This window comes from Chlorocebus sabaeus, chromosome 4 (assembly GCF_047675955.1).
Source record: "Chlorocebus sabaeus isolate Y175 chromosome 4, mChlSab1.0.hap1, whole genome shotgun sequence".
Lineage (NCBI taxonomy): Eukaryota > Metazoa > Chordata > Mammalia > Primates > Cercopithecidae > Chlorocebus > Chlorocebus sabaeus.
Genome location: NC_132907.1, coordinates 5,364,233 through 5,391,848, shown reverse-complemented (window position 1 = coordinate 5,391,848; position 27,616 = coordinate 5,364,233). Strand labels below are relative to the sequence as shown.

The window sequence follows — 27,616 nt, the reverse complement described above, 5'->3', positions numbered from 1 at the left end:
TTTATAGCTAATACTTATTGAAAATTCAGTAACCATCAGGATCCAAACTAAATGTTATATGTTACCTCATTTAATCTTCACCAGTTAAACAGATGCTCTTATTATCATAATCAGTATTTACTTTCTTAAGGTCACACAACTAATAGGTAGTAGGTTTGGAATTGTAATACAAGCAAACTGACTCTACAGCCTAAAACCTTAATTTCTCTATACTGCTTCCGCATACCTAATGATTTATGAAACATGATCTTACAACTCTGTGGGGCTAAGTATATCATTGTTTATTATCAAATTTTTCTTGATGACAGAATAACGATAAAGGAGCCTCCATTTATTGAGTGCCTGCTTAGGGCCATTCACTATGGTAAGCCCTACTATAAAATTCTGAAGTGTTTAAGGGATGAGACAATTAAGTGGTGAAATTAGGGGTTAAATCTATGCCTTCTGGCGGGTGTTGGAGTTCTGCCCCCCAAAAGGAACTATTTAGGTTCCTGATAACATTCCAGTTTTGGATTCAAAATCCTGAAAAAATGCAGCTATGCTCCTAACAACATCCCTGTATAATTCTGGCAAATTTACTTTTGCTTAAGAATGTCTGATATGACTTCTGTTACAATTATAAAAAAAAGCTTTGATTAAAATGGTGGTCATTTTGGTGTATGAATATGAGGTCCCTGAGGCTTGAAGAGTTGAAGAGTTTAAATGACTTTAACTAAGACCACCCAAACTAAACAATAGAAGTAGGAATAGATAACTTTTGGGCTTATTTCCTTTCTGCTGCAACAATTTACTCCTTATGTCTGGTTTTGCACCTTTTCTTAGATCACCTGTGTGAGAAAATCACAGTACAGACCATAAATCCTTAATTTTTTTCTTCCATAGTGTGTTTCTGAGTGGTGGCCCAATGAGTCTTATGAGCAAATGGAAGGACTGCTGCTGGTGTGTTTTCAGGAGTCATGCATAGCCCTCCAGGAATCATTGTCTAGACCTCACAAGCTTGTCGTGAAGAGATAAATAAAATAGCAGATGCCAAGTGCTTGGCAAATAGGAAGCACAAGGTTCAGTAAATGGTGGCGATTACTCTATTGTCCTAATGACAATAGGAGGAGGGAAGTGAAAGGGAAGAGCAAAGCTCCATACTAACTCAGATGACTCCCAGGTTTCAAAGATATCATTTGAGTATAGAAAATATTTGGTTAGTATGTAAAGAAAAGTGAACTTTTCAAAAGTCAGTATCACTCATTTTTATAGCTCTTGTGTTTATGAGGTTTATCAACTCATATCAACAGGTTCAAATCCATTTGACTTGCACGTGCTGCGTGCATACGGAGAACCAGGTGATGTGCAGATTTATTGTTGGAGAGCTGTTTCCAGTAACTTAGTGCCAAGAAATATTGTTATTATCATGTAGAGGGGTGGAACTCTGTATACAAAATGCTGAGGCACAGGAGACATTCATTTTTCTGTCTGTTGTTCTGTCTGTCTATATCTGTCCTCTCTCTCTCTCTGGCGAAATTAACTTTCTATTTTTTAAAGGAATTAAAAGGCTTTAATTAAAAATCATGAGTGGATAATAAAGTGTAGAAATAGAAAATTTATAAACTATTAAAAACTGGAATCACTGACTGTTCAGAACAGATGGATCATGAATGCTGGTGAACAGCAGAAAGATATTATGGATGAATCTACATTATTTCAGCTGCTCCCCATGCCACCTGTCTCAGAGGAAAGCCTGACATTTATTAGATATTGAACTAGACTAATGCTGGTAGCAGATCTCCTGCTATCAGTAGATCCTTCCACTGGGTTCAAAATTTTGATCTGCACCCCACATTTTGGAGGGATCTCCTTGATTTGGGTGCCTTGATGTCTGAAATTATTCAGCCAATCAAATGATTTGGAATGGTGAGTTCATGAGAAGTAGTTGGAGCAGATGCATCCAAACCTGCACTGAATCCAGTGTCGCTATGAGTCATGGGAAAATAAGCCTGTTGCATTGCCCATGGGTGCAGCTTAGTCAACTCTAGAGGTGATCCCTCCAGATAAGCATTGAAGCACATGGACAGGGTGGTGTGGGGAAAGCTTGCGCTGTTGCTGCTTGTGATATACCTGTCCTTACCACCTGCAAAGATGACCAGAGAACTCAATAATGGCTTGGGCTGGTAAGGGATAGTCATGCCCTTCCTGGGGTACTGGGAGAGACTCCAGGATGACTATGCATGTCTGTTTGACACACTCAATTATGGATTGCAGAATGTTAGCAATAGTGATGGCCCACTCAGTTGAGTTGGGAGCATATCCTCTGTCAGCTGCACCTGAGCCTCTACACTCTCTCATATTTCCTTGATTTTGCAACCACCTTTTCCAATAAGAGGGTCACACTGATTAGGATGACCAAGGGTCTACTGGCACCTGTGCTATTGGTTATACAGCTGCTGATGTCCTCTTCCAGTTTGTCAGTTATCATAGGAAGCCTTTGAAGATGGCATTAGTGAGTCCAGCCAAAGTGATAACTCTCTCAGGACAATTTTCTCATTTCTTTATTGAAAAACATCCATTTGCAAAGTTGGGGGCATTACCCTATATGACACTAGATGGTATAAGTGAATTTAACATAAATTATCTATATTATTAGATATTACTTAACTGTGACTGCATGCATCACAATGCTGTGTTTACCTGATAAACCACCACCGTGCCCAGCTATCTTTGTTTTTTTTTGAGACAACGTCTCACTCCATTGTCCAGGTTGGAGTGCAGTAGCATGATCTCAGCTCACTACAACCTCTGCCTCCAGGTTCAAATGATTCTACTGCCTCAGCTTCCTGAGTAGCTGGGATTAGAAAGGCATGTGCCACCATGCCCGGCTATTTTTTGTAGTTTTAGTAGAGATGGGTTTCCACCATGTTGGCCAGGCTGGTCTCGAACTCCTGGACTCAAGTGATCTGTCTGCCTCGGTCTCTCAAAGTGCTGGGATTACAGACGTGACCCACCGCGCCCAGCCCTAATTTTGTGTTTTTAGTAGAGAGGGGGTTTCACGATGTTAGCCAGGCTAGTCTTGAACTCCTGACCTCAGGAGATCCATCTGCCTTGGCCTCACAAAGTGCTGGGATTATAGTCATGAACCACCATGTCCGGCCTAGTGTTTATGTTTTGACTTTTATTGTTTGTCACCTATTCATCTTGATCATGCTATTTCTTATCCCAACATTTGGCATATCAGTTCTAACACAGTCTTGATATGTAACCTCTTTAAAAATATATACATGTAGGCTGGGCATGGTGGCTTACCCTTGTAATCCCAGCACTTTGGGAGGCCGAGGCGGGCGAATCACTTGAGGCCAGGAGTTCAAGACCAGCCTGGCCAACATAGCAAAACCCTGTCTCTACTAAAAATAAAAAAATTAGCTGGGTGTGGTGGCACATGCCTGTAATCCCAGCTACTCAGGAGGCTGAGGCAGGAGAATTGCTTGAATCCAGAGGCAGTGGTTGCAGCGAGCCGAGATCATACTACTGCACTCCAACCTGGGTAATAGAGTGAGACTTTGTCTCAAAAAACGAAACAAAACAAACAAAATATATATATGTATACACACACACACACACACACACACAGAGAGACAGAGAGAGAAAGAAGCCCGCCCCAGAAAATATTTTAAAAATAAAATAGGGCAAATGTTAAAAGTGAATTCAAAATTTAACTGTTATTAGGATTTTAATGTTATCCACTCCAGTTATTTGGAAACAATTTAAAATGTATACTTGTAACAAACATATCCATATTTGTTGCATCAGTAAATACTAAGTTTAAGTATTATAATTGTCTTCATTCTTTTTTATTTCTTTTTGAGACAGAGTCTCGTTCTGTCGCCCAGGCTGGAGTGCAGTGGTGCCATCTCTGCTCACTGCAAATTCCGCCTCTCGGGTTCAAGCAATTCTCCTGCCTCAACCTCCCGCGTAGCTGGGATTACAGGAGTTCCCCATCACACCTGGCTAATTTTTGTATTTTTTTTAGTAGAGACAGGGTTTCACCATGTTGGCCAGGTGGGTCTCGACTCCTGACCTCAGTTGATCCGTCCACCTCGGCCTCCCAAAGTGCTGGGATTACAGGCGTGAGCCACCACACCTGGCCTGTCTTTATTCTTTAACAGTAGTTACAATTAATATTCTAAACACAGTCATAAATTTTATTTAGTGGACCAGTGATAATATACTAAAACCTTCCCCCACTAGTAGACATTGGGGTGCTTCAAATTGTTCGTATTGTAATGCTATACCTTCATATACGTAACTTTTTCAGTATTTTGACTGATTTCATTAGGCTAGATTCCAAGGACTGGGACTGCCTTTGACAAGGTATTTGTCAAATTGCTTTCTAGAAGAATTATACTCATTTATGTTGTCATCAAGAATGAATGGGATAGTAAGTTCACTGTACTTTCACCAGCATGTTAGATATTTATTTACTTATTTATTTTTGTAGCTCCATATGTCAAATGGTGCTTGCTTTAATCTACATTTTCTGGTTACAAGAAAGTTCTTACATTCTCAAATCTGTATTTGATAATTCTGTTTCCTTTAAATGTCAATTATCTGTTTAAACCCTTATCCATGTATCTGTCATATTATTAGTGACTTTTCTATCAGAAGTTTGAATGTTTCACATGCATCTTTCACATGCATAAAAATGAAATCAAGTCATTAAACCAATACTACATTTGTTGGAAAATTTCTTAGTTTAACTTTTAAATTTTTTTATATTCACATTTTAAATGTTATGGTACTATTTACTGATATTTTCCTTTGTGCATTTTTTACATATTCAAAGAATTGAAAATCATTTCTTTGTGGGAGGTTTGATAAATATTCAATATAATTTTTTTCTTTGACTTAATTTTCAGTAAAATCTACTTTTTAACACATCTGGAATTTGTTTCAGGGTATGATGTGAAGCGCATATATTTGAATTTTAAATAATTTACTATACAGTGACCCAGCTGTCTGATTTCCCTTACAAGTTGCCAAATGCCACTGAAAGAAGAATGCTCTTATATTTTGTGTTCATTGAGATAACATTGGTTACTTTATTAAACATGCCAGAGTTTTTTTTACTGAGAAATCTATGCCTCACTTCATTTGTTTTCAAAAAGTTGAATGATCAGAAGGGTATAATTTAATACAATATTATTTTGTATATTTTGTGTTACCCTATTTATTACAAGAGTACACTTTAACAAACTACTGCAGGTACTTTTGGATTTTCAGAAGTATTTTAGCCTACAATTGTTAATATATGTATTTTTTAATGTTCTAGGTGAACTTAGATATAAAAATCTGAGTTTGAAGTATGTCCCAATGACTGATTTGTTATGTGATTTTACATAAAGTTTAATCTTCTGAGTCTGTTTTCTCTCCAAACAATAGGGATAATGCAACCTACATTATGAGACAATGATAATAATTCAATGAAAAATATATGTAAAATGATCAGAAGATGGCCTGATAAAGAAGAAACCTCACAGATGCATTATTTTCTTTTCAGTCATCTGAACTGGTGAAAGAGAACCAGTGCTCCCAGTAAAATCCACAGGGACAATTTTTGACTTTGAAATATGTCTCCTTTAAATTTTGAATATAGTTGTTTCTGATCTTTAGGGAATTTAAACAACATAATGAAATTATAGAGCTAATACCTAATTCTAGGCTCTTTTAGTTTTTTCTTGTGTTCAACTACATGCTAAGAAAAGATAACTAATTTTAAAACTTCCCTAAGGCAGAAATGATGGTAAGTGTTTGAACTTCAAAGGGTTTGCCTAGTCAGATGAGGACTGTATGCTTAGTAAAAGTAAACAGATAGGAAAGAGACCAATAAGAACAGTAATTAAATAATGTATGTAGCTCAAATGTCTAATTATGATATTTGCCTTAAAAAAATCTACCTGGGATTTCTGTTTAGTTATCTATTAATGTGATTTTAGAGACATGGGAAAGACTCCTATCACAATCTATGCAGCTTGCCATCCATAAAATCTGACACATATACCCGTGTTATAACACACGTCTCACTGTGTCCAGTGATCTTTTTAACTAATTTGTAGCCTGTTAAACAGGGCTTTATAAAGACAGAGGACAGGTCTTGCACTTCTTTGCAGTGATCCTGATGATCATTAGGATTCTCTATAAAACTTTCATGTCAGAAATTCAGTATTCCCATATTTAGGGCTTTTGTGCCATTGTGCATGAGAGTATAATTACTGTTGTCTAAAACTTTGTATAGGATCTTGGACAAGGATTTGTCAGGTAGGGGCCTGGTGGAGGACAAGAACATAAGAGACTAGATACTGAACTAATAATGATGCAAATAAGATGATTTAGCCCGATTCTTTAAAAAGCAGAGCCTGAGGTAAGGATTGAGATGCTATTATTTTATTTAGAAGATTTAAGCCCACTGAAGTATAAATGAAAAACAGAAGCAAAGCGAGGAAGTTGAAGAGAAATTTAATGCCTTATGTTACAACACTGGTCACCATTGCATGATGAGTCACTAAGAGATACTGCCAGATGCATAGTGCATGTGTTCACACAACACATAGAACTTCTTCGGAAGTGTGATAAGAATGAGTCATTCCTAGGAGAGGGAAAGGAGGAGAAATGTGTGTTCCCAGCTTTCTCCCATCTCAAGTTACCTATTGGTCAAATCTTATGCAGAGTGTTTTACCCCTACACTGACGGCTTGTATAACCTGGCTTGTCAGTGCCATTCAGAGAGATCCCCTGTATTATGGACAATTACATCCAAGTCCAAAGGTAAACCAGTGATCATAATATGAATGCAGACTTGACCAGAAAAGAGAGAGCGGAAAAGGTGGTCAAGAGAATCTGAGAAAGCATACAAAATTTGTTTCCTAAAACATAAGAGATGTGGACATTAAGGAAGTTGGGAGCATTGAAAACTACAGTTGTAGGGTGATAAAAGTGATACTTTTTTGCTGTATTGGTCAGGTCAGGGGTTGCTATATGCAAAACAAATGCATCCCAAATTACGGTGGTTTAAATCACTAAGAGCTCTATTTCTTGCTTCTGTCTTAGTTAAGTATGGGTTGAGGGAACTCAAATTCCTTTGACTTAGTGACTCTGCCATTTCTAGGATTCCTAGGATCCAGAATGCCTCCAGTGTATCCTCTGCCTCTGGCTGCCAGGCCAGGGAAAATAATGACAGCATGGGGGATTGCCTGGGGATTTTTTATGTGCCTTATTGTGAAGCATCACATAACCCCACCTAACAGCAGGGGAGACTGAGGAATATAGTCTACTGGTATACCCAGAAGGAAGAAAGGAGGGCTTGTGAACAGTTAGTAGTTTGTGTCAGATATCCTAACCATGTGAAGTTTTTGCTGTAGGAGAATGTTGCACAGTAGTGGTATACTTTGACCTTAATTTCTTTAAGTAATGAAGTAAAGACTCATTTTAATCAGATGTCACTCTTTTGCCCTCTGCATCAAATTTTTCTGTTTTCCCATAACATCACCATCTTGCTTTTGCTTTTTCTGGAAAAATGTAATCAACTTGAGAATCAATTCTACTCTAGCTTCCAAGACAAACCTTAACCTTAGGGTGTTTATATTACCATCTGTGAAGGTACTCATGGAATCAGCCCTCCAGACTCACAGGAGCTGGGCTTCTCAAATGAAACTACTACTTTCCAATGCGTAGACTCATCATCCTTGCAAGGTAATTTAGCAAACTTTATATAAGTTATGCCTTAGCCTGAGACTTTTCACAGTCACTGCACTCTTTCATAATTTCATCCCTAACTTTTCTCTGAATGAAAAGGCAATTTACTGACTTTCACCAGGAAAATTACCTTTCTTATTCTTCTGTCATTGCCTGTAAAAGACAGCTGGGAACAAAATGGTGAGGCAATTAATAAAGTTCTTCTTAATTTCTCTCTTCACAGAATTCTGGTACAACAACTGCCTATAAACACTTGGTCAGTCTGAGATCAAGCTACTAACTGCAGTAGTCACAATAGAAGGTGTCTTCACTATAAAAAAAAGTATGAAAATTTTGAGTGTACCTACTGTGAGAATGCTTTGCAAAGACTTGACAAAAAAGTATTTCACATTGTAATAGTCCTGGAGCATGAGTCACCAGGCAGTAATCAAGTTGTCCTTTTGAATCAGAATGAAGACCATCAATTTCAAGTTAGTTTTTTTATGTCATAAATGGAATGAGGGAGAGATACCATAGCTATCTTTTCAGAGAGAATCGGATATACTTTCCAGATACACTTGGGACACTGTAATCCTTGGCACAGGTTACATCCATGTTCTCAAAAAGGAGTTTGCATCATTTTTGCAGAATGTGCTCATGGCTCTCATATTAAAGTCTGTTCTGTGGAGATACATCCAGAAGTTCAGCATAAATACACTGATTTTCAAAAACCTTGGAATTATCCTGCTTATACCTTTTATTACCTGAAAAAATTATTTCAAGTAATTGGATCTTGGTTTCCTCATTTGTAAAATGAAAATATTGTTATTTACCCCATAAGGATATTAAATTGATAAGATAACATACATGAGAATGATCAGCAGAGTGTCTGGCATAGATACTTTGCCTTAGAAGTATTGAAATGATATTTGAAGTTTGACCTTGTTGATGCTGATTGACTGCCTGTTTCACTGCATTAGTTCTCTCTGGTCTTCTCTGGGATTGCCATCAAGAATTTTAAAATTTATCCTTGGTCTGAGCAGAGAGAAAGAAATTCATATGCCATATTTTTGCTTTTGATCTGAACTTATAGATTCAGACCTTCCTTCTAGACATATATCCATGTTTTTGAAGATGTTCCCATCTCTAAGTGACTTCTTTCCTAATTGTGTTTGTGTATTATACCCTGATCTGCTGATCCTGTTCTTCACTGTGGCTGCTCAACTCTGAAATCTCTAGTATAGGAGTCCTTCCTTATCTGCACAGGTTATGTTCCAAAACCCTCAGCGGATGCCTGAAACTGTGATTAGTACCAAACCCTATATATACCATATTTTTTCCTGTATATACGTGCCTATGATAAAGTTTAATTTATAAATTAGGCACAGTAAGAGATTAACACAGTAACTCATAATAAAATAAAGCAATTTTAACAATTTATTGCGTTGAAAATTATGTGAATGTGGTCTCTCTGTCTTTTAAAATACTTTAGTATTTTTGGACTGAGGTTGACTGTGGGTAACTGATACTACAGAAAGAAAAATCATGGATAGGTGGGGAATGCTGTATAACTCATTCTGCAAACTCTCAAATCCTTGCTTGAATCTCACTAAGAAATTTTAAAACAACTTTCTTTGCAAAAGTGAAAGCACAGCTAATAATGAAGCCAAAATAAAGTAAAAGGTACGCAGCCCAGTCCTAAGCTATAGATAAACAAGGCGTCTAATTATTAATCTGATGCGAAATGATACTGGCCCCTAAAGATCCTGTTATGGATATTTTATGGATCACTTTGGAACTAGTGTTCTTGCTGCTTATTTTTCCTCCTGATGAGGAAAGAAGCAAAAATAATCACATGCTATGGCTTTGTGAAGAACTTTAAGGGAAAGTAAAACATGAGTTCTTCTCATTTTTTCCTTCTAGGTTCTAATTCTTTTCACATTTAACTGGGGAATCAGTGAAATTCAGCCCTTTTGACTCTCCATAAACGTGGGATAAGTGGTGAAAACAGAACACCATGATGAGAGATTCCAGACCTAGATTACTTAATTAGTGTTTTGTCTTTGGCAAAGCCTTAAATCTCTGTTTCCCAGTTCTCACTTATTAAATGGAGTAATAGCTTCCTTACATCACTAGGATATTTTGAGAATTAGATAAAATGATGAATGTCAAAATTCTTTTGTAAATAGCAAAATGTTATTTTTAGACAGATATAAAATGTTGCAAGTAAGTGATACTCTCCCACCCTCTATTATACTAACGCTAACATATTCAATTATAAATATCAGCATAACTTAATTTTATAAAACTTAATATAAATAAACATCTTATGGAAAATGCACATTATTTTTTCTCACTGTAGTCGTTCATGATGCTTGTCAAATTATCATCTCAGCACAACTTTAACTTATTAACCAGGTACATTGTAATTCTTCGTCAATGTGCTTACAGTGGAAATTTACTTAGAGCAATTTGATAAAGAGCTGTGCTAATTCAATTATTGAATTTCATGCTTTATATTTAAAGTCTATAAACAAAAATTACAAAAAAGTACTTAAGTTATTGCATTACTTTAATGCTCTGAATAGCATTTGTACTTGAGATTGGTAGGCAGCATATTTAAGTGATGTGTTCATGAAAGTGAAATATTAAAAACAGCTTACAAAAATCTCCCATCTGGCAGTTACAATTGATCAGAAATCTACTCTTCAGCATTATTTTGAAAATAGCATGCGTTTTTAATTAAAACTGTTCATTCAATTTATTAATGTAAGTAAAACCTCCCATCTGATCATGTTTAACTTGAGAAAGTGGTTTTCTAAAACCCCTTTTATGAATTGAATGATAGAATTTTCAATAAAGAATAGTTATAAAAGATGTCAGACATTTATTTGCTATTAATCTTTTTTGTCCTTAATTTCACAATTGATCTATGAACATGCTTGCTTGAAAATATTTGATGAAGTCATGGTCTTAATTCTTATTTTATTTTAAATCTAAGTGAGCTACAAAGGATCTAAGATAAAAATCTTTAATAAATCATGTTAAGGGATATTTTATGTTAGTTAAGTTAAATTAAGTTTTAATGGACAAGATATAAGCAGATTATTAAGGTTAAAATTTCTCACAGTGAGAAATAAAAGCAAATTATCAAATGCTTTTATTCAGTTGCTATGTTCATTACATACATTATTGAAATTAATCCTATTAAGAATCCTGTTTCTCCACAAAAGGATTTCAGCTCAGGCCACTGGACTTCGAATCACAGGCATTTCATCCCTTCCCTACTTGTCCTGGCTATAGGAGGTTTATAAGAACGACTCTGCTGGATTCTCTCCAGAAAGCTCAGTACCTGGATTAGATGACATGATAATTCCCAGACATGATTGCTTGTCAAAGGGATTATTAAGGCTATGAGCTAATACCTTATAAAAATGGAAAACAAATTTCTTTAACATGTTAACTATTCTGGGTAAATGTCTATATCCTTCATGTTTTACACTGGTTAAACATCATGCCAACCATCTTAGATCAAAGTAGGCAATTTCTCCGTGTGTTCAGGTACACAATATTATTTCTGATGTGTTAATAGTAATGGCTCTCCTTTCCAAGTGAATTTTTAAAATACATAGATAGTTTATTTGTGGTTGAGACCTCTAGATTTTAGAATGAAAGTCAACAGGTGTGGGAGATATTTCTGCAACCCACTTAGTGATTAATGGAAGCATACCACGTCACCAGTAAATGAAAGTCAATGGGCCTAATTATTGTCAGCCTTCTTGAATGATTATATTTTACATAAATATAAAAAATCTAATATATATCTTATATGTATATATTATAACATAGTATATATTCATATATTATATATTATATGATATATATGATATAAATATAAATATATAAATATAATCATTCAAGAACTTACAGTTAAGTCCAAAGTCATGACCTTTATGTTTGGCCGTTATTAGATTCTTAGCCTCATTTCACAGGGTTTGGGATAAATGTGTTTGGAGGATCTTTCAGGTTATGTCTCTCCTTGTAAATAGATCTATAGTCATTAGGTGCACAGTGTCTGTATCTTCCATTGGCACCTTATATAATTATAGATATATTCTACTTTTCAAGTTTTCCAGTGTGCTTGTTTCATACACAATCAATAGCCATGTTCCCCAGCATGGGAGCAAGAAAAGGTTGAAAACTGGTTCTACCAACAGCTCAGCTTGTAAAACCATAAATGCTATCTGTGCTGTTTTTCAGCCTATATCTATGATTTGTGTCTCTGAAACTGTCACTAACATATTTCTTATCTTATCAACAGCATTTCTCAAAATTATCTTATTTCCAATTACTTATCCAAGAATTGTATTGCTACTGCTGTTTCCAACCTTTTCAACAAAAAATTTTATTAGCTCTAAATATGTTTCCTTGAAAATAAATTCCAGAGTGTTGTTTTAAGTTACTTATTTACCATGATTTTGAGTTTTAACAAAAATAATTTATTAGAACTTATAAACCTGCATGCAAGACAAAATGAATATTAAATGTGTGAGAAAGTCAAAGGAAAGGGAGAGTAAAAATTTAAAAAGTAAAATCCAGCCAGCTTGAGGTTGGTACATAAAATATTTGCCCTGAAGTTCTATACACGTGCTAAAGGTAGAGCACAAATTCAACTTTAAGCTTTTTAGAAACCAGTCAAAAGTGGGAAATGTAATCAATATCTCCAAGGTATAAGGAAATGAGTTGCTTCGAAGATGCATATTAACTATTCATGAAACCAAGGTTAGGAAACAAATTTTTATACATTTTTATGTTGGAAGAAAGAAAAATTGAAAACATGTATCACAGAGTAAGGAGTTTCTAAATATTTCCCAAAATTCTAAATATTGGGAAATGCTATCTTGCCATGGTACAATCTAATAAAAGGTATTTTTGTGGGAAGGTAGTATTTATAATATGTGATCCAGTCATAGCACCCTTTGATGGTCCAGCTGGTACAAGGAGAGATTTCAGAATCTCTGAAATTCTGCAGAAGTGAGGAGCAACATCTCTGCAAATGGTCCCAAAGCTTCAACTTCAGCTACTTCAAAATAGAACTTCATTTCAGCTTACATTCATCTGATCTTTCTTGGAAATTGATGGCATCATTGCTCCTAAGTACAAGGTTCTCCATTCTCTCACTGGTTTTATTAAGAAAATCCTACAACCGTGGATAAGAAAGACTTAGGTAGAGAAGAGTGGAGATTATTATTTACTCATCTCTGTGACTCCAGGGTTGCTAGTGAGATGCAAGGGCACACAATAGGTGCTGATACATGTTGCTTTCCTACAAACTCTGAAATTAACTGTTTTAATATAGGCAAATAACTTCACCTATAAAAGAGGGATAATGATACTAACCCTGGTGGAACAAGATAAATTAATACACATTGGTTAATAACAAGCACTTAATAAATATTTGCTGGATCAAGGAATGAAGTCTAATGCACTATGCAATGTAAAAGATGAGAAATTAGTAAATTATCTCAATACTGCCACAATAAATATTTTAGTATTGGATTTCCAAGGCAATATTGAAAAAGAGAGTATCATGTTGAATACAGGAAAATGTATTACTTTGTAGAAGAGTTACATATAGAGATAATTAACTTACATATAGAGGTAGACTATTAAGTGCTAATATTCTAAGTAACACTATTTTAATAAATAATCTAAAATATAAGAATATGCGTTTTTCCCATGAGATGTAATATAGGCACATTTTTATTTTGAATGAGGATAAAAAGCAATTTGTGAGTTTTTTTCAATTACACAGACTTTCCTTCAAAAAACGTATGTCACCATAGATCTAAATTCTAGTATGAATGGACTACATATTTTTGATAATTCTCTCTAAATATTTTTTCTCTGTACAGAGATTTTGACTGATATCAAGTAATAGGAAATTTAAGATTATATTACCTAACATAGTAGATGGTGAATAAATTTTGTCCATTAACTGACAACCAGTTGATTAACAAACATTTGATTTCTAACTATACTTAAATATTTCTAGTCTAATCTTACCATCACATAATCGTGTTTCTTATTGAATAATTTATCTACCTCTAAATGTAACTCTTCTACAAAATAATACATTTTCCTCTATTCAGCATGGTACCATCTTCTTCATATTGCCTTGGAAATCCAGTCCCCAGTATTTGTTCTTATATTGTTTTATATTGCATAACTTAATGTTGAGCTGTAGATTTCCAAACTGGTCACCATATGTATGATGATACATATAGCTGATCATTTAAGGAGCTATATGTATGTATATGCTTAATAACAACATATACTGTAGTAGTTTTGGTGAACTTTCATCCATGCAAAATACCAAGTTGTCTTCTACTGTTGTGCTTCTTCCTGGTCCACCATTTCTGATGGGGGGATTTTTGGATATTTTGGTTTTATTCTCGAGAAATGTATACCTTTTCTTCTAGCTCTTCTGCTATTTTCTTCCTATTCCTCTTAAGTTTTTAAAAAAGATATCTACATTTTACATTTTATTATCTAACATTCTCTATTTCAGTATGATCTCCAGTCTACTACTTTCCAATTTGTGATTTAAGTTAACAGAAATCAACTCTAGCAAACATAATGCAGAAATTATTTGATCTTTTTGAGCCATCTGTATGTTTTTTGACTTTATAAATCCAATTGGAAAATTTTTAATTTTTATAATTAATTATATAATTAAAAAATGTAGTTTCAACTTAAAAATTGAAGTAAAATTTTTACTTATTTATAACACTGACTTATTCAAAAGTGATGGTTTGGATATTGAATTCATCAGGTACTGTGTTGGTTATTAACTTGTTCGGTATTTCCAATTTTTCACCGTTCAGGCCCATGCTGTTACATTACTTTCAGGTCCTGCTGTGCTTACAGGAAGTGGGACATGAAACTAGTTCCACTCAATGAATTCCTAGCAAAAGTAACATGTGTCAATTCGGAGCCTTACTAGTGCAGAATCTTCTAGAGTTAAACTCTCTGGGGCAGTAGTTGATAACATTTAAGATGATGGCTCACTGTCAGAACCTCGATCCTTGAATCAGTTCATTGATCGGAGCTCCCCAGCTCCTGCCCCCGCTGACCTCTAATTGTATCCTGAACAAAAATTAACTTCCTTTATTTTAAGCCATTGAGGGATTTTTTTTTTTTTTTTAAACTACAGTATAACCCAATTTAAAGAGACTGATACAGGGAATGCTTGGTTTTGAAATTTTCTGGGTGATGTTAAAAAATATTTGAGATTGCAGCAAACACTGCCAGTGTTCTACTCAGACCCCTGCAGATCCCATTTACAATCCTTGCACACTATTTTCTCACTTTTCATGTGTTTTCACATCTAACAGCATGCACTTGCAATTCTCTTCAGAGGATTGCCCTCGAGTTACTGGAGTTACTTAGGAGCACATAAGCCAAAGATTGACTGACTCATGAAATCCCAGCTTTCTTACATCCAGAGAGGACAATCTTATGATAAACTTACATCCCAGAATTTCCTTGCAAGATCGGTCTGAAGTTACCCTCTGTGGGAGCTTGCATGAAATCTTCCATTACTTAACTGCTTCTTGTTTCTATACTCTGCATCCCTGACTCCCTTCTGGGTTTCTCCTAGAAGGAAGTCTTCCTTAATAAATCACTTGCATATGTGGCTTATGTTAGAGTCTGTTTCTGGGAAGTCCTGTCTAAGACTAGGAATGGAATATACAATATGTAGTTTATAATAATGTTGAAGAGAATTTGTTTGGCTGGATTTTAAAATACAATGGCATGTAAAAATGACATAAAACTTTAGAAGGTTGATTTTGAACTTTTAATCATTTAAGCTAGGAATTTTATCACGTTTAACTTGCTATTCTTCAGTAGATCAGAATATGTTGCTGCTTAATTTTTCTTAGTAACACATGCTTTTTTTATAATCATTACATCATTTCTCCACGTTAGGTGGTGGATTTTAATTATTCTATCTGTTCATTGTCCTCAAGCATCTTCAGACCCTGGAAAACATAACGAGATATATACTTGCGATTGGGTCAAAGCCTGTGATCACATAACAGACCATAGTTCACTAGCCACACAAAAGTGAAATCTACCAATTAACTCTCATCACTGTAGTGCTCTAATGAATTGTTGTAATTGACCATTGATGATGATGGCATTGAAAAATAAAGGGGGAAAACACTTCCTTCCTCTGATTATGTTTTGTGGTGTCAGTTCTTAAATGTCCTTAATTTTATTTATCCTTCTGGCCATGATATTCTGCATGCTAACTTCCATGGCATACAATTCTGATTTTGATTTTCTCTTTGTTTTACTTCTGAAATTATATTGAGATCCAATTATATATATTTTAGGAGATAAAATGTTTTTGCAATTTATAAATGCAGAATTTCTTTTAAAACAGGGTACTTTATCTTATTCTAGGTTAATAGGGTCTGTGTAGACAGAATAGATTACCACAAGTATCCTTTGTTTGAATGTGTGTCAACCTCTGAAGAAATAATGAGTATTCTCTTGGGTCATGTACCTTGTCATCATGTGGGGATCTTTGAACTATACTTAGTTGGTCAAGTAAAAAAGAAATTTTCAAGATTTCATGTATATTCTAGTTAGTGAAGTAGAATGCCTAAAAATTTAGTTACCCCTTATCTCTTTATTATCTGTTCTCTCCATTTTCCCTCCTTAAATTACTTCTTAAGATAACTTATATGTATGTTTGATGAACAAAAATAAAAGTTACAAGCAAATCTTTAGTTGCCATACATTTTATAGAGATAGAAAAGAAACACACCTACCATTTATGCCTCTGAGATATAGACAATCATATTAGCCCATTTTCATTTTCACACTGCTATGAATAATTACCTGAGACTGTAATTTATAAAGAAAATAAGTTTAATTTTTTCACAGTTCCACATGGCTGAGGAGGCCTCAGGAAGCTTACAATCATGGTGTAACGTGAAGGAGAAGCAAGAGCCTTCTTCACAAAGTGGAATGAGAAAGAGAGAGCACGAGGGGGGAACTGTCACACTTTTAAACCATCAGATCTCATGAGAACTCACTCACTATCATGAGAATAGCGCATGGGAAATCCTCCCACATGATCCAATCACCTCCCACCAGACCCCTCTTTCAACATGTGGGGATTAGAATTTCACTTGAGATTTGAGTAAAGACAAAGAGCCAAACCATATCAACAATAAATGATGTATGTGAGTATAGGAAACACTTGGAAAATAACATGACATTATTTAATTTTAACATATACATGTATCTTTTGACTTAGCCTCTTCATTTTAAAGAATTTTTGTAAAAAAGTGATAATACATAAAACATATACAATGAGATTTATTTTACCATTGGTTATAATGGCAAAAACCTGGACATAATCTGGATATCTGCAAATAGATGAATGGTACATGGTTGCAGAAGTTAAGGTACAATTTCAACTGGGAATATTTTGTAGCTATTAGTATGAATGAGTTAAATTAATATATCCTGATCTGAAAATATGCACTTGATGTAGAAAAGAGCAGTTGTAGAAAAATGAGTATCACATGAACCAATTTTTGTTAAGAGAAAAAATCCCTCCATATTATTATAAGCATAGAGGCATATCTCAAATAATGCACACTAAAATTTTAACATCGGATAACTCAGAGGTAGCAGAGCTGGGGAAGTGTTGTCTAATAACATTTTAATGTGTTTGTATTATTTAGCATGATACAGCATGTGCACATTTCTTTTGATTAAGCAGATAAAGTGTTTTAAAGAAAAGTGAGGAATAAATAAATGTATCTGCCTCTTTTATTTAGGAAGTTCTTTTATGATAAAATTATTCTTTCTAGGCTAAGTATATCTATTTTTCTCAAAGGTTTCTATTTTTGACTTTTGACAACAGATTTCATTTGGAGTATAAATGTAGAAAGACCCATTTCAGACCTTATTTAAATGCAGCACCCACAAATGTAATATATGATGCAGGAAGATGGAACTAGCTATGCAAAGATGGCCAAATAAGTTTCTGTTTTCCATGTTATTAGGCAGAGGTTGCTCCTCAACTCTGTGAATCCACCTTCAAAGAAATAAAGAGCACAGATTATCCAAGTGGTTAATTCATAGACATCCCTAATGTTCACCAGTACTTCTGGATCTCTGCTTCATGTGGACATGCGAAAAGGATGATGACTTTTCATTCCCTTAAAGTAGGCAAGGGCATCAGAATTACTCCGAATAATGACATGTGAGCTCAGATGCTTGCTATTATTTCCAAGGGAACAAGTAAGAAACTTTCTGTTGTTGTTTATTACCACAGCATAAACTGTTATGCCTGACTGATAACAGTCACTGAACACACTTCAGCTGTCTTTATAACACTTTGATCCTATACACTAGGAGTTGGCAAAGAATCTGTAAGTAGGAGACCCAATTTTGGAATTACATATGAAATAAAATTTTTTTTTAATTCCGTAAAATTCCATTTTTTACCCAATGAGAGTTTGTATAATGTTGATCGATATAGGTTCATAGCTTGGCTCAGCCAATTACTTGGTAATCTTGTACAAAAACTCCATTTTTCTCAGCCTCAGTTTCCATCAGTAAAATGAAAGTATGCATGCCCATGTCACATGGTTATGTGAATTAAATAACATAACTTGTGTGACCTAGTGCTTTATATATAGCGTGTGTTCAAAAACTGCTAGTCATCTGTATAGGAAATCCTTGTGAAATATTTTAAGTGAACTTGAGAGTAGAGAGAAAGATGGCTTTAGGATAAAAAGAGGGAGGCCGTTATTGATATCAGGAATGTCCATTACCCCCAATTTGAGTAGCCTTGCCCATTGAGGCTTGGAAAATGTTGTAGATGAGTATGCCTCCTTTGGAACCTTAGATGTTTAATTGACTTTATGATATTTATTCCATCATGGCAGAAAAGCTAATAATTTCCCTCATACAGCCAAAGTAAATCAATTTACTGAGTTCTATTTAATTCTCTATTTTATTTTAAATTTATTGAAACACAATCCTGTCTCTATTTGAGCCCCTTGTCCGTCATCTTCTACCATGCAGGCGTTAATCTGAAAGGTAGGCAGAGTACTGTTCTCCTATCTGCTACCTCTGTGCTTCTATACCAAGATAGCATCTATCAAGAGGGATCCGAGCAGATGGCAGAAGAATTGGCACATGCATTCCAGCATGGAAGTCCCAAACACTGAAACTCTATAGGTAGAAACAGACTAGAAAAATGCTACTAGTTCAACTCCCACTTATGAGTGAGAACGTGTGGTGTTTGTATTTTCTGTTCCTGTGTTAGTTTGCTGAGAATGATGGCTTCCAGCTTCATCCATGTCAAAGTACATGAACTCATTCTTTTTTATGGTTGCATAGTATTCCATGGTATATATGTGCCACACTTTCTTTATCCAGTCTATCATTGATGGACATTTGGATAGGTTCTAAGTTGAACAATGAGAACACATGGACATACGGAGGGGAACATCACACACGGGGGTCTGTCAGGGGTTAGGAGGTAAGGGGAAGGGAGAGCATTAGGACAAATACCTAATTCAAGAGGGGCTTAAAACCTAGATGAGGGGTTGATAGGTACAGCAAACCACTGTGACACATGATACCTATGTAACAAACCTACCCATTCTGCACATGTATCCCAGAACTTAAAGTAAAATTTTTAAAAAATGTAAAAAAATATGCTAGCGGTTATACTTGGAAATGGAGTCAGTCATGTATATCACACATTCACATTTCAAAGCATGGAGCAATGGGGATAGGAGAGCTATCACCTTAGTAAACTGAGCTGCTTATTTAAATAAATTCATGTAAGCCACTGAGAGTTGGAGTTGATGAGCTCAGTAATTTAACTTCCAGCTATGGATCTTGGAAAGATATTTCACTATTACACATTAGGTCCGATTGAGACAAATCAGACTTAAAGGTTATGATATGGTAACTCTGAATGATTACTCCAAGGCAAAGTGTTTGTATTCCTTCTTACGAGGAATTAGTTTAGGAATGGGCAATTCTGGCCATTGATATATGAAAGATAGTCTGGGGACACTTCTGAAAAACGTTCCGTTGCTCCATCAGTCTTAAAAAGAGACTTAAGAAAGAAATAGTGTCTATCTTCCTGTAAATGTTGTCATGTTTGGATATGATGCCTCAATCTACTGAAGTCACTTTATGACTATGAGTGTATCATTTTGAGGACAAATCTAACACACTGAAATATTTGATGAGATGGCTAAACTTTTTTTGAGACAGAGTCTTGCTCTGTCACCCAGGCTGGAGTGCAATGGTGCCATTTTGGCTTACTGCAACTTCTGCCTCCCGGGTTCAAGTGATTCCCCTGCATCAGCCTCCTGAGTAGCTGAGATTACAGGTGTGCACCACCATGCCCGGCTCATTTTTGTATTTTTAGCAGAGACGGGGTTTTACCATATTGGTCATGCTGGTCTTGAACTCCTGACCTCGTAATCCACCCATCTCGGCCTCCCAAAGTGCTGGGATTACATGAGATGGCTAAACTTCTGATTATACTGATCCTGGAATTGTACTGCTGCTAGAGACTTCGTGTTATATAAAATGATTTTTTTTTTTTAATTGTTTAAAGTTGCTCTGTCTCCCAGGCTGATGTGCAGTGGCACAATCTCAGCTCACTGCAACCTCCACCTCCCCAGTTCAAGCGATTCTTCTGCCTCAGCCTCCCAAGTAGCTGGGATTACAACCACCCGCCACCATGCCTAGCTAATTTTTGTATTTTTAGTAGAGACGGGGTTTTGCCATGTTGGCCAGGCTGGTCTTGAACTCCTGACCTCAGATGATCAGCCTTCCTCAGCCTACCAAAGTGCTGGGATTACAGGCCACTGTGCCCAGCCCACCTTAGGCATTTAAATTAATACATAGCTAGATTAAAAAGTTGAATTTAAGATTCATAATTATTGAATAATGAAACAAAATTAATTGAATTTTTAACATGCACTTTTCAAAATATAGCCAATGCTTAAGAACACAGATATAGCCTATGCTTTCAGATTTTGCAATTAAGTAATTAAACAATTTATCTGCACTACAACACAGCATCAGTATGCAAGTATATGTCTGACATCATATGAGAAGGATGCCTGACCCAATCTTGTGAGATCAAATAATGCTTTTCAAAGGATAAAACTTCCAGTCTGCAATCAAAATGATGAAGAGCTAAGCATATAGAGGGATAATTGTAAAGACCTTTTTTTGTGTGGCAAATGACACGAAGTTATTGGCTACTTTAACTGGAAAATCCAGTTGTAGTCTTAGGCCCAGCTACATTGATAGGGTTAATTCATATCATCATGAACAACATGAACAGTTTGGACAACCAGAAAGATGGAGTTCCCATTGGAAATGGGAAAGGGAACACAAGTTTTGGTGGAAATATTAAGAAATTCAATTTTGAATGTATTAGTTTTGAGATGCCATTTATATTTTCAGATGGAGAACTCAATGAGGTAGTTAGAGATACAAATCTAGAGTTTAGGGAAATTTTCTTGGCTGTAGGTACAAATTTGTGAATTGTTACTGCATAGTATTGAAGGTAGTACTGAAAGCAATGAGGCTGGACAAGATTCCTGTAGGAGTAAGGATAGATAGAAAAGAGTAAAAGGTTCAAAGAATGCATTTCTGGAATTCCAACATGGAAGGGTTGGGGAGATAAGAGAAAATATGTAAAGAATATGAAAATGAGCAGCCATAGACATAGGATACAAATCAGGAGAACATTGTCTTGGAAGCAGATATATGTAAATATAAAAGGTGGAGAGAGGTGGCCGGGCATGGTGGCTCATGCCTGTAATTGCAGCACTTTGGGAAGCCAAGGCAAGAGGATCACGTAAGCCTAGGAGTTTGAGACTAGCCTGGGCAACATGGCAAGATCCCATCTCTATGTAAAATTTAAAAATTAGCTGGATGTGATGGTGTGTGCCTGTGATTTCAACTACTGGGGAGGCTGAGGCAGGAGGATCACTTGGGTCCAGGAGGTTGAGGCCGCAGTGAGCCATGTTCATACCACTACACTCCAGCGTGGGCAACAGAGTGTGATCCTGTATCAGAAAAATAAATTGTAGAGAGAAAAAAAATATTTCCACAGGGCCCTTCCACTGGCCTGCACCTATGCCTAAATATTCAGCCTTCTCTCCTGTGTCTGTGGGTGGAATTTACATTTACCATTTACGTATTCTTAGAAAAAGCCATCTCTCCCTTCCTAGAATTTTCCTATCTTCTTTGACCTGGAAAAGTTTGACCTAAATAAAGAGGTTATGTTTTATTTGCTAGGTAAAAGTGAGGAGAAAAATGAGCAATACTGTAGGAAAATAAGCAAGCAATAACATACTGCTTTTATTTCCTTTTTCCTCAATCCTTCAATCTCAAATTTTGAGGTTGGCTGGGGAAACAAAATCTCTAAAAGGTAGTAAGTTGTCCTCCAGATCATGAGCCTCTCGCCTCAGCTTCCATAACTACAGGTGTCTTTGCCATCAAATCATTCTAATCTGCTTACAGATATTCGTATTTTTTGTAAAGTTCGATAATTAGAACTTTGGAAAGAAAGCTAAATTTTCATCTTCTTGCTTTCATCATAATGCAGTCATGTAACCTTATGTAATATATGGATGTATATGAGATATATCCAGTTAACAAAAGTCTAGTAATCAGGAGAGCTGAATCCCATACTTGGACAGGTCATTAACAAGATTTCAAATATGGAAGCAAGTAAGCTTTGAATTCTAGAACTCACACTCCCAATTAGTGCTCAAACTGCCTCTTGGACTCCTGTGATGAAAAAATTAGCATTGGAAAGTGATTTGACAAAGTTAAAAGCATTGTGCATGTAATAAGTATGGTTATCTATTTACTTTCTTATTTCAAAGATAAACCAGGAACATCTGGACACCCTTACACCCTGGGTACCCTGTTAAAGACTCCTTTCTAAAGGGGTGTGTGTGTGTGTGTCTGTGTGTGCCTGCCTTTGTAACTGTGTATATGTATAAAACCCTAGTTGTTTTGGATTGATTTGTTAAACCTATTTAGAAAATGTGTTTCTTTCCTAAGCACCCATTGGCCTGATTGTCACTAGATGGCAGAAACAGATCCTACTTCTGTGGGAAAATGAGAGTTCATTTTGCATTCGGGAAGGGCACAAAAAAGCTTCCCACAGACAATGTTTACAGGCTTTCTTTATTTTGACATTTCTTCTGAATACATTAATGTTTTTGGAAATTCCCTGTTAGGTCCCCTGCAGGGGTATACTGCAAAGTGATCTTGGCTTACACAGGAAAAAGAATGGCTTGCATTCTGCATTTCAGTTTATAATTTTAGAATGAATACTACTTTATTTAAGGGCAGGGGAGAGTGTGAAGGAGGTGGAGTTAAATACTAAGAAAAATCAAGAAACTGTGTCACATTACTAAAGCACTGCTGCTGTAATATTTCATCTGAGCCATGACTTTACTGAGATGACTTTACTGAGATGACTTTACTATAATTCATTCTCTTTGGGGTAAGAGGAGTTGACAGTCAAGGTGTCAAATATAAATATATTGTAAAATTCTCTATGTAAATTTTTGTGCTGGAATTTTTTTCTCTTTCTTCTTTTTTCCAAATCAGTTATTGCTTCTGAGCACTATTAGTTTCTCATACAATTAAATGACTGAGATAGTACTTATTTGAAAAGCCAAACCGATGTTCCAGAGGCTTTGTGAACAATGTTTTTTCACTGTCCAAACATTGATCTTCAGTTTCTTTGTACACATGCCAATTATGGTCTTCCTTAACAATACCTAAATAGAAATGGCTTAATTCAAAACCATTACAAAGTGTTGAGGCTGCAATTGTGGATGAACGATTATGCTTGATGTGTGTGCTCCCATGTATCTTTAAAAACACTTTAAAAATAAACCCATCTTTTAAAAATTACTTTTGTTCCTCTTAGAAAATATTTTTATGTCCATTGGGATCATTTCTGGTCCATGAAAAGGACAGTTTTAGCATTGTATTTACTTACTTAAAATGCAATTTAAAAATATATGTTTCATGTATTTGTGGTTGTGGGAATTCCAAAGCCATAGGAAGAAATGCTTGGTGAATTCATTTGCATACCAATACCCAGAATGCTTTTCCAGCTCACTGCTATTTAATCTAAGTCAGCTGGTGTCAGAGCCCTGGGAACAAACTGAATGATTTTGACATGCTTCTCTGTGCATGTACTGAGTTCTTTTTCTGCATGCACTGAGTACACAATGAACACTCAAAATTTCATCTCTACTATGAATTTTTTAGAGAAGACTTAGATATTTCTAAATATTTATTTTCTTTTCAATTTTTCTTTAACCCTTTCTATTAAATGTTATTCTAATTATTACTGTAATAAAGTTCTAATTGATAAATGAGTCTAGAGCTACTGATTACCTGGAATACATGTTAACTTGAATAACCTGTGACTCAGAACACAAATGAGAGAATTGGAAGAACACATTCATCCATTTTGAAAAAGGTCAAGTTGGAGATAATAGGATACATTTGGGAAAATCTGCAGATTTGGTGGCTGAGAGCCGATGGGGTCTTATCAATGTCAAAGATTTAGCTGATCTATACTTTTAATGTATTAAGGTGTGGTGATGGCATAGCAGATATGTATTTTAAGGGTACGTATGTTTTTGAGATGCATTTGGAAATGTTTATGGATTAAATGAGATGCTATCCAGGATTTGCTTTAAAATAACATGGGAGAGGAAGAAGTACATGGGAGTGTAGATGAAATAAAATGCCATTTGTTTATAATTGTTGAATCTGGATAATGAATATGTGGAGGTTCATTATATTTATTCTGTCTACTCTAGTAATTTTTGAAAGTGTTTGTAAAAAAGATTTTTAAAAGGAGAAATAAAAAATATATCACAAAGTACCTGAGCATTTGAGTTTAGTCTATACTTTCCTTCCAAAAATGGTTTGATTATCTCCTTAGGCATTTTAACACACATACCTATGTGAAAGAAATTTTGTCAATTAATAGATAAGAAAAAAGAATACATGCAAATTTATCTTGATTTCTGCCCTCCTTCCATCTACTTCTGTTTGTTACTCTGTCCTTCTTGGATCTGTAATCATGTTCTGTCTTCCAGATACTGTTCAGTGGTATTAAACCAGTCTCTTTGATCTTACACAAATTGTTTTGACTTTATGTACTCTTCTTAACATTCTCTCTTCTTCAGAAGATTCTTTAAAGATTATTTATACTTTCCCTGTTCTCGTCTTGCCCTACCAGCCATTCTTAAAAAAATAATAGTGAAAAATATACCATAGACTCAAAGAAGAAAATGATGAAATGAACACTCATGTACCAATTATCTGCAAGGAAATAGAATATTTTCAGCAATTTAGAATTTCTAATATGTCTTTCCTTAATCATATCCACCTTGTGCTATATTGTATATAATGCAATAAGGTAGCAACCTTACTGAGGTTTTTGTTTTTGTTTTCCATGGTGTTCTTCATTGGTTTACCACTTTGTATCTATTAATATTATTAAACCTCATTTTTCAGTTTTACCTGCTTGATAGAATTTTAAACATTGAATCATACTATGGTGTTTATCTTGGCTTAGAATATTAGGCCTGACAGACACTGAGTTATATAAATAAAATTTTTAATTTTATAATCTTTCTGGAGATTTTTTTCATATTTCTATGTAATCTGTAATGAATGGTCTATTGTCTGTATAACATCAATAGTTATGTCTCTATGTGTTTGTTTTTTAAAATCATTTCCTCAAAGCCCTCAATGACTCCCTAACCTACTCAGAGTAAAATCCAAAGTCTTTGTATTATGTCCCAAAAGGTCCTCAGCCTCCTTTTGGCATAGATTTGTTCTCAGTCTCTTCTTGCCTTCTTTCTCATTGATTTGGCCACATTGGCCACTTCAGTCTTCTCTGAAGATGCCAACTGCTATTCTGCCCCAGTGCTTTTGCACTTGCTGCTGTCCCCTGGCTATGACAATTTCCCCTGACATATTTGTGTAAATTGCTTCCTCCTTTCTTCAGGTTTTTCGTCAAATGCCACCTTAACTGAATGGCTTTACTTGGCTCCTTATCTAAAATAGCAAACTGTATTGTCACACGATGTCCTCTTTACTCTGCTTTAACCTTCTTTTAATCTACTTATTTATTTTGTGTCTCTTCTCAATTTCTCTCTCCAATGTAATAAGGTTAATGAAAGCACAGACTTTTGTGTTTGGTTAATTCTCATAACCTCAGTATTTATAACAACGTTTATCATTTAAAAGTCACTCATCAAAAGCTTATAAAGTGAATAAGAGTGTCAAAAAAAGACACTAGAAGATTCAGAAAGTATGTGACATGGTGACTAAGCACAGGAATTTTGAATCAGTCTGCCTGTGTATGACTTTGTCACTCACTAGTTGGACAAATTACTTCATCTGTTAGTATCTCATTTACCTTATTTTTAATCTGAAAATCATGATTGCAGTTACCTCATGGTGTTGCCGGAAGGAGTAAGAAAGATGTTACAAAGAAAACCACTGTTCTAAGTGCTAGTTCTGATATCTAGTATATAGTAATCACTCAGTAAGTATTTAACCCTTATTATTAGCAGCATAAATCAATGCAACTTATGGATTTCACCATTTATGTAAGAAATATTTATTGAGTCCCCTACATGCTAGACATTTTGCTGAAGATAGGGGTTACAATAGGACATAGATCTGCCTTAAAAATTGCTTCATGAGAACACAATATAAAGGTCTATTATTTAAATATTTTGAATTAATCCAAAATGTATTAATGAGTGTCCAACATTCAAATACAATTCTAAAGAATAGCGTTTGTTTTCTTTTAACATTATACATCTATAAATAGCAATTCAAATTTCTACCAGGGCTTAGCAAGTTGATATTTATTAAAACTCTCTAACTCTGGCAAAACTCTCCCTTCCGTTCATATGCTATTGATCCTCAGCTCAATGAAGAGAAACGTAAAAATTATCTAATAATTGTACTCCCACTCCAGAATCTGTGGCTTACAAGCATAGGAAACAGTCGATGATAGATTCAAAACACTGCCTCTTTATCATTTATCTTACTTTAAATGTTATCTTAAATTTTTTATTTTGTGAGTTGAGGCAGCAATGAGTGGGGCTTGTGGCTTAAAGTAACTTGTATAGATGTGTTCAAAAGTTACTCATGCCCCCCTGCCAGCTGTCCCCCTCAACCCAAGTGTGTGTTCAGGTAAGCACCAATTGACATCTCTTGGAGTCAAAGCATTCTTCAGAACTTTCTTTTTTTTTTCTTTTTCTATTGAAAAATCTTTAAAACTTTTGTTATGTGTTCTCTGATCCCTTGCTTGTCACCTCATGAGTTCCATTTGCTTGTTTCTTAGTTGCTCAATGTTATTTTTTTTGTGCTCAGCAGCACATCATTTAATACTAATTTACTCTATCTTGAAAAACGATATATAAGTAATTTTTAAAAGGTAAGCTAAAGGACCATCTTTAGAGCAGCTCTGATATGTTTTCCAGGAAATTGGCAATACGTCTGGTCTCATGAATGGATGTTATAATTCAGGCAGAATTAAATAGTTTCCTTTTCTCACCCCGGTCTCCCAAGCAAAAACATTTCCACCAGTTTCTAGTCAGAGTCTAAAATACATATTTGGGTATAATTCCTTTGGATCCTAAAGGTTTTTTGGCCTTAGAGTCCCATATTTAAATAGAAATTCTAATGAAAAACATGTCCCCTCAACCTTTGATTACTCTTATCACTCTGGTCCCTGTACCGTTTAGTCTACCTGCAGA

At 35.3% G+C, this 27,616-nt stretch overlaps 1 pseudogene; it reads right to left on the bottom strand.

The window, feature by feature from the left end:
- Positions 1 to 1,695: 1,695 nt before the first annotated feature.
- Positions 1,696 to 27,616, bottom strand: part of LOC119628291 (poly(rC)-binding protein 2-like) — a 50,414-nt pseudogene continuing 24,493 nt past the window's right edge.